Source organism: Podarcis vaucheri (assembly GCF_965113315.1).
Source record: "Podarcis vaucheri genome assembly, chromosome: Z".
NCBI classification, from domain to species: domain Eukaryota; kingdom Metazoa; phylum Chordata; class Lepidosauria; order Squamata; family Lacertidae; genus Podarcis; species Podarcis vaucheri.
Window position 1 is genome coordinate 29,633,044 of NC_138758.1, and position 16,695 is coordinate 29,649,738.

A 16,695-nucleotide genomic window follows, 5' to 3' on the forward strand; every position below is an offset into this window, starting at 1 on the left:
GTTTCCAAAGGATTTCTATAATAAATGGACTGGCTCAGCCACTCATTCACAGAGCCTTCACAGTGTTCCCAGTCACTGTCTGTATAATTGCTCCCCCCTTTCTCAGGGGTTCTGCAATATTAATGTCTCAAGTGGCAAGAAAACAGAGATAATAATCCTGGTTTGGCCTTCCTTCTGTGGGGCGGGGAGTGGCGTTGGGACTGTGCATGTCTTTCTGTAATTGGGACTTCTCCCATTTATCTGTGTGAGAGAATGCAGAAACTAATGCAGGGCTTTGGTAAGATGAAAGGGGAAACTTAATTAAAACAAGTTTTGAAGTCCATCAAGATGATTTTTTTTATCTTGTTCAGATTAGCAGCCATCTGAAATTACACTCTGAATATAAATGGGGTGCCTAACACTGGACTAGATGTTTGGCTTTGCACACGAAGCCCTTACTTTAAATGTCAAAACTCACACCAACTTCCTCTATTTTTGACGGTGTTAAAAAGTCTTAAATGATTGTGATGATTTTAATGCAATGCCTAAAAATTATGCATATCAGATGAAAATAAACATCAATTTTAAGTGTCATGTTGATTCCTTGTAAAGTCAATTAGTTGCAGGACAAAACTTTCAACATGGGAAATAGGTACAGCCAGCATGGTGCAGTACTGTAGTTCCATATACCTACCCCCATTGCCCCCTACCCTAATATATATACATCTCTTGGCATACATCTCCAAATAAACAATTAAGTCTGAATTTCAGCCATTTAAAGGCAACGGCCACATGAAAGCCCTTAAATATGCTGGGGCACCTGCTCTCCACAGGCTGGACCCACCATTGTTGCTGCCTTGTAAGCTTGAGGGTTGTTGGGAGGGGACGACAGTGGGCAGCAATGAGAATGAATGGGAGTGTGGGAGAATGGGGGGAGGGGGCTTCCAAGGCAGGGGAGAAGATGGAGAAAGGAGAAACATGTCTGTAGCTACACCTGAACCATCCAGTCAAGGTATTCTTAGAAGGCTTTACCAGTAATAGTGTCTCTTTACCTCCACCCACCACCCCCCGGCAAGAAACCTGGAGACAGTACAGTGGATGCTCAAGTTGTGAACGTGATCCGTGTGGGAAGCACATTCACAACCTGCAGCGTTCGCACCCTGCAGCACCGCTTCTGCGCACGTGCGGGTTGCAATTCGGCACTTCTGTACATGCACGAACGCCGAAACCCAGAAGTAACCCGTTCCAGTACTTTCGGGTTTCGGCACATCCGTAACCCAAAAAAACACAACCTGAAACGTCTGTAACTCGAGGTATGACTGTAGTTTGTTAACGGTACTGAGAGTTGCTAGCAGACCCCTGATAGTGCTACCATTCCTTGCACTTTTAACATGGGAAGCTGTTCAAGTGATATAAAAGTGCTTTAAACATATGTTGTGCATGTGATGTGTGAGAGAGTGGCGGGGCATTGTGAGAGAGAGATAATGTGTATGTTTCGGACTGAGTGACAAAAGGTGTGTGTGTGTTGGTGTTGAAATAAAAGGTATGTGCAGGTGGTGGTATTTCTAGGAGGAAAAGAGAGTGTGTGTTTGGTTTGTGGTTTGGAGAGGAGGAGGAGGAGATTGGAGTGGGTGGAAGTTGGCTTGAAGGAGAAATGAGTAGACTGAAAATTAAACAGGAATTGACTTGGTTATGAATTCATGTGAAATAGATTTGGGGATGGTTTTCCTATTAACCTGAGGCAAACAAATACATTTTTGAAGATTTTATTCAGAAGTGTTTTAGAGGAATTACTTAGCATGTTTCTGTGAAATGGGTACACTGATGGAGCAGACAGGTTCCATGTGGTTTTATGTTTTGCAGTTCACACCCACCTTGCCTTGCACTTAGGCTATTAGGCAAACTACTTGTCTTTTATTCTCACCAATTTGCCTGATGCTTTTGTGACTTGCCTCTCCTACCGCAGTGGCCATTTTGTGAACAGACACACATTCACAGCAATCATTTTGTGGCTGCATCCACAAACACACACTCAGAATTCCAGATATGCTGCCAAATGTTGGGAAGCCCTGTGCTAGTGTGATTGAATATTGGGAATGAGAACAGACAATTGGCACAACAAAACTGATGTCGATCTTTCCTAACAGTGAAATTACTTGTGAATACTTCCATTTGAGATGGTCATATTGCTGCACTGAAATTCCACAGTATTAAGGCTTTTGTGCCCTATGGCCCAAGTTCAGTTCTGTATCAGCGAGCAAACGAGTTTTGCTGCCAGCTGAACCCTTAAGTCCAAGCTGACACTAACACCTGCCTGCATGTTAGATCAAGGCCCTTTCCAAGAATAAATTTTTATATGCTGCTGCTTCTTTTTTTAAACTGGGCTACTGCACAAACAATTCATTCTACTGAGTGGTAAGTTCCACACCATTGCTATTTCTTAAGACGTAGCTCTGGATCCATAAACCAGCATGTCAAACTGTTAACGGACAGCACTGACAGGAGGCACTTCCGAAAGCCTCTCGTCGCAGCGCTTGCTCCAGCTTTCTGACGATGCTGGCATTTAGACCTAGTCCATTATCTGTGCCTTGCACCATGTACTATTAGTTTCATATTGAGCTTTCTTTAGGAAACAGAAGAACTGAATCAATTTCTTGGGAGGATAAACTTGCAGCTACAAGGAGGTGGTGTTGGGGGGGAGCTACAATTATACTTTTCATCCATGAAAGGCAAATCAGATGGTACTGAAATCCCAGCAGAAAACACAGATTAATTAAAGTCTGCATTTTCTAAATCTGTTATTCAACTCAACACAGCTGTTTGGTGTGTGTGTTTCGTAATTATTCCTTTGCTGTGATTCTCATTGTATGTTCTTACTACTGATGTGCTGTTAGAAAAGGACCTTGTACTAAAGGGTCTTGTTGGCTGCTGAGAGCATACATGCGAGAGGATGCACAAGAAGGCATGACAATTAACTTTGTTTTCCTGTGTCACCTCAAGCTACATGACTGCAAGGTTTACCATATTAGTGGGTGCTTGAATGCTGCAATTCCCTTTTGCAAACTCATGGCAGCAAGAATGTCTCATTAATGTATTTACCCTGATGCAGTTGTGTTAAACTAGCATTGTAATTTTGGAAATGGCTGTTATGCGAAGGTTTCCATATGTCTGCAATTTCCCAGACATAGCTGGAATACTGCAGTCAGAAACCGATGTTTAGATGTTGGCATTTCCTTTGCCAAAAAAAAGCTCAACAACTTTTGTGTTGTTATGCAATTGTGTCAAAATGAACCTAACCAGGGGTCAGCAAACTGTCTAGGCTTGGTAATCAATAAGCATTTCTTCTAGACAGTGAGAATAGAGCATGCACAGAGTGCCTTCCCTTTCCTGCATCCTGCCCTGTCCCTCCTTGCACTCTCTAAGGCATGGACAGAAACTTGTAGGACAAAAAAAGCATGTCTCTTTTTAGAGATTAAACATTGTCTCTTCCACCTTAGCAAGTATACTATTCTAATTAAATTAGCAGTGTCAATGTGCACATCACCAAAGATGTTTAACTTACTGATGTTGTGTTGACCATCATGGTCATATCAACCACAGAAAAAATATATACACTAACACAATATTAAAGAACAGCACCAACCAAAATATAATTTTACATTACTCTATACTACTACTGGGAGGGACGTGGGTGGTGCTGTGGGTTAAACCACAGAGCCTAGGGCTTGCCGATCAGAAGGTCAGCGGTTCGAATCCCCGCGACAAAGTAAGCTCCCATTGCTCTGTCCCATATCCTGCCAACCTAGCAGTTTAAAAGCACTCAGTGCAAGTAAATAAATAGGTACCACTCCAGTGGAAAGGTAAAGGGTGTTTCCGTGTGCTGCTCTGGTTCATCAGAAGCGGCTTAGTCATGCTGGCCATATGACCTGGAAGCTGTACACCGGCTCCCTCGGAGTCGAATGGACCTAATGGTCAGGGGTCCCTTTACCTTTTATACTACTACTACTACTACTACTAATAATAATAATAATAATCCATGTTTTTTTCTGGAGGGAAGCATGGGTACGCATACCCCTAAACAATTTGTGAATCAAGAAACAGAATCTTTTTTTAAAAAAAATAGTTTCTTCTCTAGAATGGTGAACCATCAGTTCTGTTGCTATCCCTGATGGTGGCCTCATTTCCTGTCACGGTGTTTCCTGAGTTTCAGATGGAAGCGAGTGTTTAATGAGAGTACCCCTAAAACATTTTTTTTAAGGAAAAAAAGCACTGATGATGATAACAACAAAGGTTAAAAAATGAGAAAATATCTAAATATGAAAGGTGAAAGGAACCAACACATTAAAATAACACACATTGCAATTCACAATATTAACCTTACTAAAATTTCTCCTCAGTTTTTGGGCAGCCGCTGCAAATCTCACGGCTGTGTCACCAAATTGTCAGAATCAAACAACAAATATGTGATTTCCCCTGGATCACCACCACCATGAGATCATAATACTTGAAGTCAGAATAAACCAATTAGAAAGCAGACAACTACTCTCAAAAGCCCATTTCTAGTTTTTCCCTAAATCCCACCTAGCGGCAGCTCCATTTGGGGCTCCTTCCACCTGGGAATGGGTGAGAAATTTCATTCAGTTCACATTTCTAATTAACACTTTCCCAAACATTGTGCAAACACAGAGATTTGGCAAGATGAACTCCACACCTACCTAGAATGTTAAGCCTGTCCGGATTGTATCCTGGGACTATGATGATGCTTCTTGATTATCTAAATTAGGAGAGAGGGAGAGAGAAAGATGTGTGTATTCAGAAATCTTTTGAGTTTTGTGTGGCTAAAATGCAGCCTACTGTCAAAGGTGAAAGACACACCTGTTGCTCCTCCTACTTTTCCTTCTAGCTCCACTCACTTTTGCCTTTGGCTCCGCCCACCACTGGCATGTGCCCCTCTGGAAAGTTCCCCTTAAGGAAGTGTGGTGCTCAGGATGAAAAAGGTTCCCCATCTATGCCAGTGGTTCCTATACTTTCTGGGGCCACTGCCCCCTTGGTTCCATAAGCTCATCCCCAGTGCCTCCTACCCTACCATATGAAAGCCATATTGAGTTCCAACTGTGAAAAAGGTGTGGCATGTATGTATGTATGTATGTATGAATAAATAAATAAATGCATTATTTAGAATAGCAGTTTGCTTGACCAACTAAAACTCAGAACTGTAACAATTAATTGCACATATATTCAAAACCCAGTTAAAACAATTAGGTTTAATTAATTCAACTAAACTGATGAACTTGATCCAGCGATGCCAGCTCTTCAAAGTCTGATAGTCATTTACACCTTCAGCGGCCCCCTGCTGCCTCCATGCCTCTTAGCAGCCTCCCCAGGTAATCTCACCTCCTGCCTTCAGAACCACTGTTCTACATTATCAACCTTGCTCAAACAGGAATCTTTCAACTCATTGTTTAAAAGCAGCAGAATGCTGTTCATAGAAAAATATCATCATCACCAGGCATGCATTAAACACACACACACACACTTTGAACCAAAGCTCTGTCTTCATTTCTTCCTCTTTAAAATAAAATAAAATATACATCCATGATCATAATAGAAGGCGGCCTGTTCTGTTACTGAAGGAGGTGAAATTGCCACAATGTGAACATTGCCTCAGATGCACCCAGTAATTCAATGCTATCACTCTCAATGTATTTCATAGCCCTGACACAGCTGTTCTCCCCCTGTGGAATGGAAGACTATACTCTAGCACACATCTCTTTCTTTCTTTCTTTCTTTCTTTCTTTCTTTCTTTCTCTTTCTTTCTAGAACAGGCAAGAAAGAAGAGAACTCGCCTCATCTCTTCTTGCCATCCCCTTTTCAGTCCTCTTAGTGCAAAATATAATCAGCATTATCTAATAGCAATGTTAATATTAGCAATAAAATTACTTCTCGGTGTAATATGTAGCATCTATAATTATCCACATACTGAGTAATTGCATAACCCATAAAGGATGCATCTCCCAAAAAGTCCCCAACTTCTTCCCATTGGGACAAAGTGCCGACTGGGATGGGGGTGGAGGTCTGCACCTTGAGCCAAAAGCTAACAGCTCGGTATTGTTATGAGTTGTGGGTGTGTGGGTTTGTAGGTGCCAGATCCTCTTAAATTCCTGGGCCCAATGTGAGTGAGTGAGTTTATTTATTTATTTATTTATTTATTTATTTATTTTATTTTATTTATTTATATACCACCCTATACCCAGAGGTCTCAGGGTGGTTCAGTGTCTGGAGTGTTAAAATTGGCTGCCAGACACTGGATTTTGCAAAGTGTTAAAATACAGGTGAAACCAGCTTCTTGTGTTCAGGAAATCACCTGGGGAAATCAGCCAAAGACAAAGCCACAGGGAAGGTAATGGGCCATTAGGAAAGCCAGAGAGAGAAGACTTTGCCAAGGGCTCCTGGGAGGTGCTCTTCCTCCAGCTTTGAGTTTGTTAGCAATAGCTTAGAATTGCAGATGGCAGGATGAGCTTTAGGTGGGGAGGTGACAGTCTGTTAAGCACAGCAAGATGGAAGCAGAGAAAGAGAGCCATGGCTGGTGTCTGTTTGAATCCAGGGCTGCAGCTATGGGAGAAGCAGGAACCTCTTGAAGTATAATGCTATAAACCCCTTCATCTTAGGCTCAGGTTGTATATATAACCAGGTTGTAAATAAACCATAGAGACACAACAGTCTCAGCTATGCCTCATTTTCCAAAAGGAAACCCTGAGTAAAGCATGCCTGGAATCCCTGGAATCTCACACCGCTCAGAGATTGGGGTGGCATGTAACAATATGTTGGACTGAAGTCTGCAGTCTCTGTGGCAATGGCTAATCCACACAGAGGCAAATGGCAAAAAGAGCACAGCACTCCATGGATGGCAGCAGGACCTAAAACCCAAACAACAATGGTAGCCCAATCTGGGCAGCAAATGTGGACTGGGAGGAACAGGCAAGAACAACAGAGGGAGAGAGGACTGTCATCCAGAGCAAGGGGAAGGAAAAGATCCACGAATTGCAGAATGGAGCCTTGGATCCAAAATAAGATATGTCTAGGGGGCTACACATAGGGAGGGCATACTACTCTACTGACCAGGAAATAAGATTCAACCTGAAGAAATCATGCAACAGGGACTATGCTCATATAAATTGCTGGTTGGGTCGTTTGACTGACAAGATGTTTGGTATCTTATATATTTGTAAATCGCTTACAAGTCCTGTGAAGATGTCATGGAGGGGATAGGTGGGTCCCAAAAAGGAGGGGGAAGATGTGGAGCTAGATGACCTAGCAGGGCGGTGCATGGAGGCTTGAACAGGGCTTCTGCTCTAGAGCAGCATGAGTTTAGAGTGTTGGACTAGGGCCTGGGAGCAGTGGCAGAGCGTGGGTTGTCAGCACCCGGGGCAAGGCAAGTAATTTGCGCCCCCCCTAACCCATGAATTTGCGCCCCCTAACCCGTGGATTTGTGCCCCCTAACCCCCAGATGTTGCGCCCGGTGCGGCTGCCCCCCTGCACCCCCCCACGCTACGCCACTGCCTGGGAGACCAGGGTTCAAATCCTGACTGTACCATGAAGCTCACTGGGTGACCTTGGGCCAGTCACTGACTCTCAGCCTAACCTACCTCACTGGGATGATGTGAGAATTAAAGGCAACCTAGAGCTCCTTGGAAAAAAGGCTGGGATATAAGTTCAATAAACAACAAATAGAAAGCAACATTCTGAAAGAGGCAGGCCAGAGCAAAGGAACAGAACTGAAAAGAACTTGGGGGAGTTATGACTGTAAGGATAGAGTACTTTCCATGCAGAGAACCTTCCATAATATTCTATTAATGCATGGTGAAGTTTTAATAAAATGAGTCATCAAGCACTACCATTCTGATCTCTTTCCTCCAGCCAGAGCTAGTTTAATTAGCTGAAGATCATTATACAAAATGGGGAAGGTGGGTGGATTACTATTACAGCCATTCCCCACCCCGTTTACTGATAAATGACATAGGCTTGTCACCTAAGTTAATCTCTTACAAAAACTGAACTGGGCATGATTTTTTATTTTTTCTCTCCTCTCCCCTTTAAAAAAAAAATTCATAGTTCTATCTCACCTATCAGGTTGCTAAATCAGAAAACTTACCATCCTCAACTTCATTATCATTACACGCTTCTGAAAGAACCTAAAATGCATTGTATAAGAATTACAAGCCACTTCATGTATGGCCCGTGTACAGCTGTTTGCCACGATTGGGGGGGGCTGCATTTCCTCTCTCTCCCTCTTTCTGTGACATTCAGTGACACAAAACATGTGAAGCCATCTCCACCTGCAGGTGCCAAAATGCATGATGAGACATCCTCCGTTCACACCACTAACCTTGATGGGTGTCATGTACCCAGAGTCTGGCAGTGACCAGAGCACAGTGTTAGAGGCTATGGTGTCATCAGTTAAGGAGCCAGGCTGGGTACTTTGATCTGAGCCTGGTGCTGCTGATCAAGGGACCACTGAACCCAAGGCTAGTAGGCAACAGTCTACCAAGCCTTATTCCACAGAGTATCAAGGTCTGTGTAGGACCGGCGTCAGAGCCCTCACAAATGCCTTCCATTCATTGTGAGGAACTGAATACCTTCTACAGGACACCACCAATCTAGGGGAACAGGTAGCATACCAGAGATGCAGAAGACATGCCCATCTTCAGGCCACAGGGTCAACCCTTTAAGGGTTAGGGTTAAGGCCCCCAAATTGGGTAATAATGCCCCTTGAGAGCAGTGGGATTACCAAGGGGTACTAAAAGGAAAGGTGGGCAGGGGGCACTGGAGGTATAAATGTCTATCAGATTGGTATCATTGGATCAAGTTCACCAGTTTAGTTGAATTAATTAAACTAAATACTTTTAACTGGATTTTGACAAAATGTGTAATTAATTGTTACTGCTTTGAATTCTATTGTGTTATTGCCTTCCTTAGTCGGTTGTGCAACTCAGTGTTCTGAATAATGCTTTCTATAGGGTAGGCTGGAGGGCGTGGGGGCATGGGGATTGAGTTCATGGAACCAAAAGGGTTCTCTGAAAAAAAATTAGGAGCCACTGCTCCAAGTTCCCCATAAGGGGGCACAGTCTAGGCGAAGAGATGGGAGAGACTCACAAGTGCTCAAGTCACTTCCAGCGCTAGTTGCTGTCCATGGTGCTGCAACAATGGATCTGCCTTGCTCTGTGGCCTCCTCCACAAGACCAGGCCAGGGCAATGCAGGAGAAAAGAGCAAGTGAACCAAACACACAGGCTATCATATAATTCTGTCCTAAAGAAGCCATGAGAAAGATATAAGGAGGAGAAAGGAGACAGAGAAAGGAAGCTAGCTAGACAGCAAGAGGACCACAAAATTAGAAGAGGAATGAGAAGAAAATCTAGAGTATGCAAAATTACTAAATTGGGAGGGAGAAATAAAATGAGTTGTAATAGCAGGATTCTCAGGAATCTATGTTTGTTTGCTTTCACCTTCGGGGGAAAGAAAACAATTATTTGATTAAGTTTAGCTATTACAATCTGATCTCTGTCTGTACATTTATTTGCGCACACAGTGCAGTTTTGTATTTGAGCAGCCTGGTAGGCATGTATAATATGCATGCAATGTGGGTACGAGTCAGGGATAAAGGCTAACTGAGGAGGGGGGCAGAGAGAGAAAGAGACTGTGAATCAGATGACAATTAAGGTTCAGCTAATGTTTGCATCCAAATGCCAGGACTATGGAATGAAAAATCACATGATGCAGCAATGCCTGGTGGGGCAAGGGGCAGAGACCACCTGAGAATTCCACTTACTTGGCCCTTGAGTTTCTTGATGGAAGAAAGGTGTGGTGTGTGTGTGTGTGTGTGTGAGAGAGAGAGAGAGAGAGAGAGAGAGAGAGAGAGAGAGAGAAAGGGAAAAAATGATTTAATGCATGTTCTGGGAGAACTCTTATTTAAATAACCAGGAATTCAGCAGCATGAAAGCTCAGGTTGCAAAAGCCCTATCCTGGCCTTTTAATCCCTAATGTAATGTGGGAAAGTGGACTCAAGGACAACAGCCCCCCCCCATCTTCCATTACCATCTCCATCACCCTCCAAGAACTGGAGGAATTGTTCCTGAAGCAGGGCACCCTTTCTACATGCATAAGATCCTTACAAGATCTAAAGCTCTGATCTTCTGCATTTCTCAAATATGCAGGGAGCCTACACAACTCCTGCAACACCTTTGCCTCCAACAAAGGGTTAACCCCTAGGGTTGTGGGGAGTAACCAAACTTGGATTCAGCTGAGAGGGATGGATTTATGAGAATGGTGACACTCCGGACACTCATTCCTGGTCGCTCATTCTCAGATGGCAGGCAGATTTACAGCACCTGCTTATCTGGTTGGCAACCCTTCAAAGCCATTCTAAGACTTCAGCAATTAGAGCAATCATCCAGCTGTGCCATAGAGAGAGACACACACCTCCCTTTTTATCATTTCCTGCTCTGGGTCATGGGAAGTTACAGCTAAGGAGTCTCAGAATTGGCTGACTTGGACAAAGATGTCCAGCTGTATAAAACCCATTTGCATCAATCAATCAAGGTCCCCGGCTAAATCCTAACTAACATTCTGCTTCCCTTGCCCGATACTTACAGCTGGACTTGAACTCTGCAGCCATTTTTCATGGGGCAGTGGGGAGAGAATGATGGTGAAGTTAAAATAGTTAAAATAGATTGTTTTATTGTACCTGCTCTTCCCCATCAAGATGTCTAGAGCTTGCAATCTTTTATGTAACTCTTTTATTCTATTGAGCAACAAGATCTTTCTGTAGCTGCTATTTTTGTTCTTTAAAAAAATTATTTGGGTTTATAGATAAAAATACAAAACTTAATATCAAATATATTTTCCTCCTGTTTTTTGGTCCAAACCAAGCCTATTTCAAACCTTTAAATAAATATATATTATTTAACTGCTGGTTTGGTCATGGTGTGACTTGCCATGAGCTGAATCTAGTGTCTGGGCCTAAACTCAGGCTATTGCACAAGTTAGTTGAGGTTCACGGTGTTGAAGAGTGAACTTCTGGCTCATGCCCAAGAATCTCCTAATAATTGGATCTATTGATTGGGCTTCCCTCAGACTTAAACTGGAGAAGATGGGCAGCAGCTTTCAAACAGGGAAAACTGGAAAGGGATGTCGCCAGCATCCTAGTCTGACAACCATGGATCTAAAGATCTGCAGAGGATGGGTGGGCCAGAATGTTGAAACAAGGCTATTATACTTGCAAGGAATGAAAGAAAGCACAGCAGAGGTAACTAACATGGCGTCCTCTGATTCCCACCATCTTTGGCCATTGCCCATGCTGGCTGGGGCTGATGGGAGTTGGAGTCCACATTGGCTACCTCTGCTAGAGAGCAAGTTCCAGTAAAACTGTGGCAGTTTTTGGTCAAGATCCTGGAAACCTTAGTAGTTGAAGTTCTGGATATATATAACAATCTGTGAAATTCAGGAACAAATTATAAGCCTTAGTGTAACTTCATTAAGCAAGATAAACTCGCTTTGGTGATCATGTGTTAAAGGAGTTTCTGCCTCTGAATGCCTTAACGAGAACATAAAAGGCATCTGCAATTTCCACTGCATTCTATCTCAAAGTCAACTCGGCAAATGTCACTATGCTAACACTGTTTCTCTTTATTGGGTGTGTTATTTAATAATGACAGCAAAACGCTTCTTCGTTCCAACTCTACAGAATATAAGAGCACACAGTTGCAGAGCTACAATGGATTAATTTGCACAACTATTGCTTTTTTGTTGTTATCTGACACATATTCAGAGTTGATTTTACTAACTGATTTAACTGACTTAAAGGGGACTTGCTTGTCAGATGTATAAAAGGGGCTTAAAAACACAAAGCATTGCTTTCTAAAAGACATACACACAGAGAAAGCTTGGTGCTGTTAAATGAGTACATTCCAGACCTGCAAGCACCTGGTGCAGACACCTGCTGCTGCAAAGGACAGACCAAAACAAGTGCAGGTGGGTTGACCAAACAATGGAACGCCACACAAAGAACCCATACAGTTCAGTATCTCTTTTCTAGTGGGTACTGATTAATCCAGTTTACTACTGGTGTGAAGGGTGGGAGGGGCTTGCAGTTAGGGAAAGCCCAAATTGTATATACACTATATGCATCAACCATTTTCCATTTTTTTCCAATGGAAAAAAATCTCGATGAACAGTGATGAAGGCTTGGAAAATGGGCGCACATGAACAGAAGATTTTGCTCACTGAAGCAAACACGCAGATCCTCCAAATGATGGAGAAAGCATATAAGTAAGCAATATCAAATGGGTAATGTGCACACTGACCAGCAAATGAACCTATTTTCCCCTTGGGGACTATCCACATTTCCTGGTCAGTGTGTGAAACTGATGCTGAGGCTATGCAGATGAGTCAGGCACCATCCAAAGCATCAAGTCACATCCTTCATCATCCATAATGACTAGGCAATATTCAGAATCCTTTGTCAATGGTGCTATTTTGTACTTATTAGGTATTAGGGCATGTCATTTTAGGGGGTGTAACTTAATTTCTGCATTTTTTTTCAGTGGTGGGTCTTAAAAACCGGTTTTTGGGGTGTGAGGAATTCAAATCTGCTATCATGCGCTATTTTGTGATTGGACAACATTTAGCTTGGTAAGTCTATATTTGATGAAGAAGCACATAAACTGCTTTTGGAAAATCAAACAATTTTAATTTCTGAAAATGTCAGGTAATGCTTAATAATAATGATGATGATAAAAAAAACTGCAAGTACTTGGCAATAGTTTTTAACAATTTACTGTACTTTTCCGTGTATAACACGCTCCTTTGTGTAAGACGCCTACTTGGCGGGACTCCAATTTCAGAAAATGGCCCAAAGGATAGGAGTTGTTGAGCTTTTGGGGGGAGAATTGCCCAGAGTTATTGAGTTATTGAGTTATTGGGGGGGTGCAGCAGATCACTAACCTGATGGTTGCAATTGCTCGTCCCGCTCGTTAACGATTGCTCGCATCTGCTACAAGCGTCTACCCGATCGCCAACAGTGGAAGTCTACAGCAAGCACAATTGCCGCAGCGGCAGCCAATCCTCAGCAGCCCTTGACACACCCATTTCCCACAGCCAATGCAAAGAAATTCTTGCTGCAGTCACCAATCACACTACAAATCGCCAATGACAGTCTGCAGCTCATGGCTGCAACCAATCACCCATCACCCATAGCCACTACCTGTGTATAAGATACCCCAGGTTTTTAAACCTTCTTTTTCAGTAAAAAAAAAACACCTAGTCTTATACACAGAAAAGTATGGTATATGCAATTTCACATACATTTTACTTACCAAGCAAAACTAAATTAATTTAACCATTTTTTTCAATTGCCAAGTCCTACTACAACTTTTTAAAGGGACGCGGGTGGCGCTGCGGGCTAAAGCCTCAGCGCCTAGGGCTTGCCGATCGAAAGGTCGGCGGTTCGAATCCCCGCGGCGGGGTGCGCTCCCGCTGCTCGGTCCCAGCGCCTGCCCACCTAGCAGTTCGAAAGCACCCCCGGGGGCAAGTAGATAAATAGGTACCGCTTACCAGCGGGAAGGTAAACGGCGTTCCGTGTGCGGCTCTGGCTCGCCAGAGCAGCGTTGTCACGCTGGCCACGTGACCCGGAAGTGTCTTCGGACAGCGCTGGCCCCCGGCCAATAAATGTGAGATGGGCGCACAAACCCCAGAGTCTGTCAAGACTGGCCCGTTCGGGCAGGGGTACCTTTACCTTTACCTTTACTACAACTTTTTAGCAGCCTTCACACCCTAATTAGACATGCCTTCATGAAAACCTGCACAATCATTAGCAATCATACACATTTCACCAGGCAGTCTACATGCATTAGGGCACTGGGGATCTAGATTCTCAAAACAATAGCTTTATTCTTAGCTACTAAGAGTGTAACAGGGCAGTGGTCTTCTACTTCCTCTGTTCAAAACTGCCAGCACTATTAAAATTCAACACCACACCACTGAACACAGCATGGCATGTGAGGCTGTGGAGTGAGGAATGATGTATGGCCATGGACTACTGGAATAAAACACTGGGTAATTGCATGAATCCATAAATGGTTTGAAAGTTCTCTAATACAACTCAGCCCAACTAACCCTTTAGATCATTTCACACAGACCACTGGCTTTGACCCTAGAAGTCTTTGGTGACCGTTATTAATGCACGAGCTGCATGAACAGCTAGATAGTATAAGACAGCTTTCTGTGCTCCTGAGTCGGATAATTCATCCATCTTGCTCAACAGTGTTGACACCAACAGGAGCAGTTCTTCAGGATTTCTGGCAGGAGCCAACCCTATCCTTACCAGGAGATGTTGGGAATTAAACCTGAAGCTTTCTGCACATGAAGCAAGTGTTCTACCACTGAGCTACAGCCCTTCCCCACCAAAAGAAACTCTGTGCTAAGTGCCAAAGGGAACTTTTGCTGTTTGTGACAGAGGGTATGTCCTGCCAGTCACCCAAGGTTGTTGTGGGGATTAAATGAGAAGGGGAAATAACAATGTATACTACCATGAGCTCCTTGCAGAAAAAGGTGGCATATAAATGCAATCAAATATATAATAAATGTTGTTGTTGCTGTGTTCTTGTTTTAAAAAAACAGGCTGCACCTTTTGTAATTATTGTGACAGAGCCTGAAATAATTTTCTCAGGTGATTAGTATATACAGAGTTAAATTTTCCCATCAAACCTGATTTAATTCAAGTTTAAAAAGGAGTTAGCAGGCAGCTTGTGTGTGTGAATAATTTGAAAAATGCTTAGATTCTTTGTAACCCAAAATTAAGCAGGTGGTGCCATACTCCTTAATGGAGAGGGGAGGAGAAGATGTAAAAACGAAAGGGTTGAACTATGCCTGGTTTTATGTCTGGAGAAGGGACAAATGTGAAGGAAGAACACAGAGACCTACAGAACAGAAGAAACTATTGGATTTGGAATGTTATTGCAGTGGCCGAATCCCCCCCCCCCCAGATTATGCAAATCTAACAAGAGTGACATTGCTCCAGCTGAACTCACAAAATGTACCCTTCATGGGTCTTGGGTGCACTATGCTTTCAAACCAAAAGGCCTTTTTAATGTCTACATTTCTGTTTCTTTCGTCCCCCATTCCCCACCTTCATTTTTAGTATAAATATTCTTTTTCCACCCCCATCAATTTCTTGATTTACTTAAGCACAAAATAAAAAATAAAAATGATACAAGAGTACTGCAGAAATCAAGAGCAATTGTCTTTCTATCATCAATCACCACCATTTCTTCTGTCTCTAATACTAAATTGGATTTTATATCACAGGGCTGGATAACCTTATGCCCCCCCCATCTAGTCCAGTATCCTGTTCTCACAATGGCCAACAAGATTCCTCTGTGAATCCTTTATTACAGCTTTGGGATAACAGAGTTAGGGGGTGCTCGAATCAGGAAATTAATGAATGGTAGAATTTAATATTTGGAGTATGGGAGAGAAGGTGCCAGGCCAGGTATAGAAGTTGGTAAGAATGACTAAAGGTTCTGGAAGCAAGTCATTAATACATCAATGTGCCCTTTTGAAAAACAGGCATCTGCATAAGGGGAGCAAGCAGACAGAGGGGGAGGAATTGCTTGGAAGAAGGGTTCTTGGGAAACAGAAAGGAAGTAGGAAGAACACCATGCACTGCTGTGAAGGCAGAACCAGGGGTGTAAGAAGGGGGGCAGGCTGCCCCAGGTTCCATGATGGAGGGGGTGACAAATTATCAAGAAGCAATTACTGCCCTACTAGGGCAGTTCATAAAAAAAAACTTTTTTAAAAAAATGCCTCCTCCAAAGGTCTCCAACCAGGGCAGAAATTAGGCTTTATTTCACCCGTGTAACAGACCCCCTCCCCATGCACATTTGCGTACACACACAGAGACTAGAAGCCTCAATAGTACCCCTCTTGAGGCTTCACCTAGGGCAAAAATCCTGGCTAGCCCCCCCCCCCCCAGCTTCAATGTGAACCATTCACAGTGGGATCAGGTGTTAAACAGGGTTGTATTATTGCCCCAACTCTATTATTTTCTCTATTTATTATGATTCTACACTTTGTCGAATGGAAACTCCCCCCACCCAGTAGAAATCATATATCGAACAGATGGAAAGCTCCTTAATCTGAACAGGCTGAAAGAAAAGAGTAAGGTTACCTTAACTTCCGTCATAGAGCTTCAGTATGCTGATGAAAACGTAGTGTGTGCACGCTCAGAGGATGACCTCCAAACCATCCTAAATAGCTTCACAGAAGCTTACAAAAAGCTTGGTCTATCACTCAACATCCAAAAAACCAAAGTGCTGCACTAACAAGCATAAAACAATTGCTCTGCAGTGACACAAATCCAACTCAATGGTGTAATGTTGGAAAGTGCTGATCACTTCTCCTACCTGGGTAGCTATCTTTCCACAAGGGCCGACGTTGCTGCTGAAATCCAGCATTGCCTGAGCTCTGAGAGTGCAACTTTCTCCCGATTGAAGTGTTAGAGGACCGGGACATTCGCAGGTAAACCAAAATGCTTGTTTACAAAGCTATTGTACTACCAACCTTACTGTATGCTTGTGAAACATGGACCATTTATAAACACCATTTCTAACTCCTTAAAAGATTCCATCAATGGTGTCTCCAAAATTTTTTACATATCACTT

General features: G+C 43.0%; 1 protein-coding gene across 2 annotated transcripts in view; it reads right to left on the reverse strand.

Annotated features, from left to right (window-relative positions):
• Nucleotides 1-16,695, reverse strand: part of NEXMIF (neurite extension and migration factor) — a 215,662-nt gene that overhangs the window by 75,748 nt on the left and 123,219 nt on the right. For both annotated transcript variants that reach the window (XM_082208205.1, XM_082208204.1), the window contains exon 3: nucleotides 4,695-4,753. The gene's annotated coding sequence lies outside the window, so the exon portion shown is untranslated. The remainder of the gene's footprint in view (nucleotides 1-4,694; nucleotides 4,754-16,695) is intronic.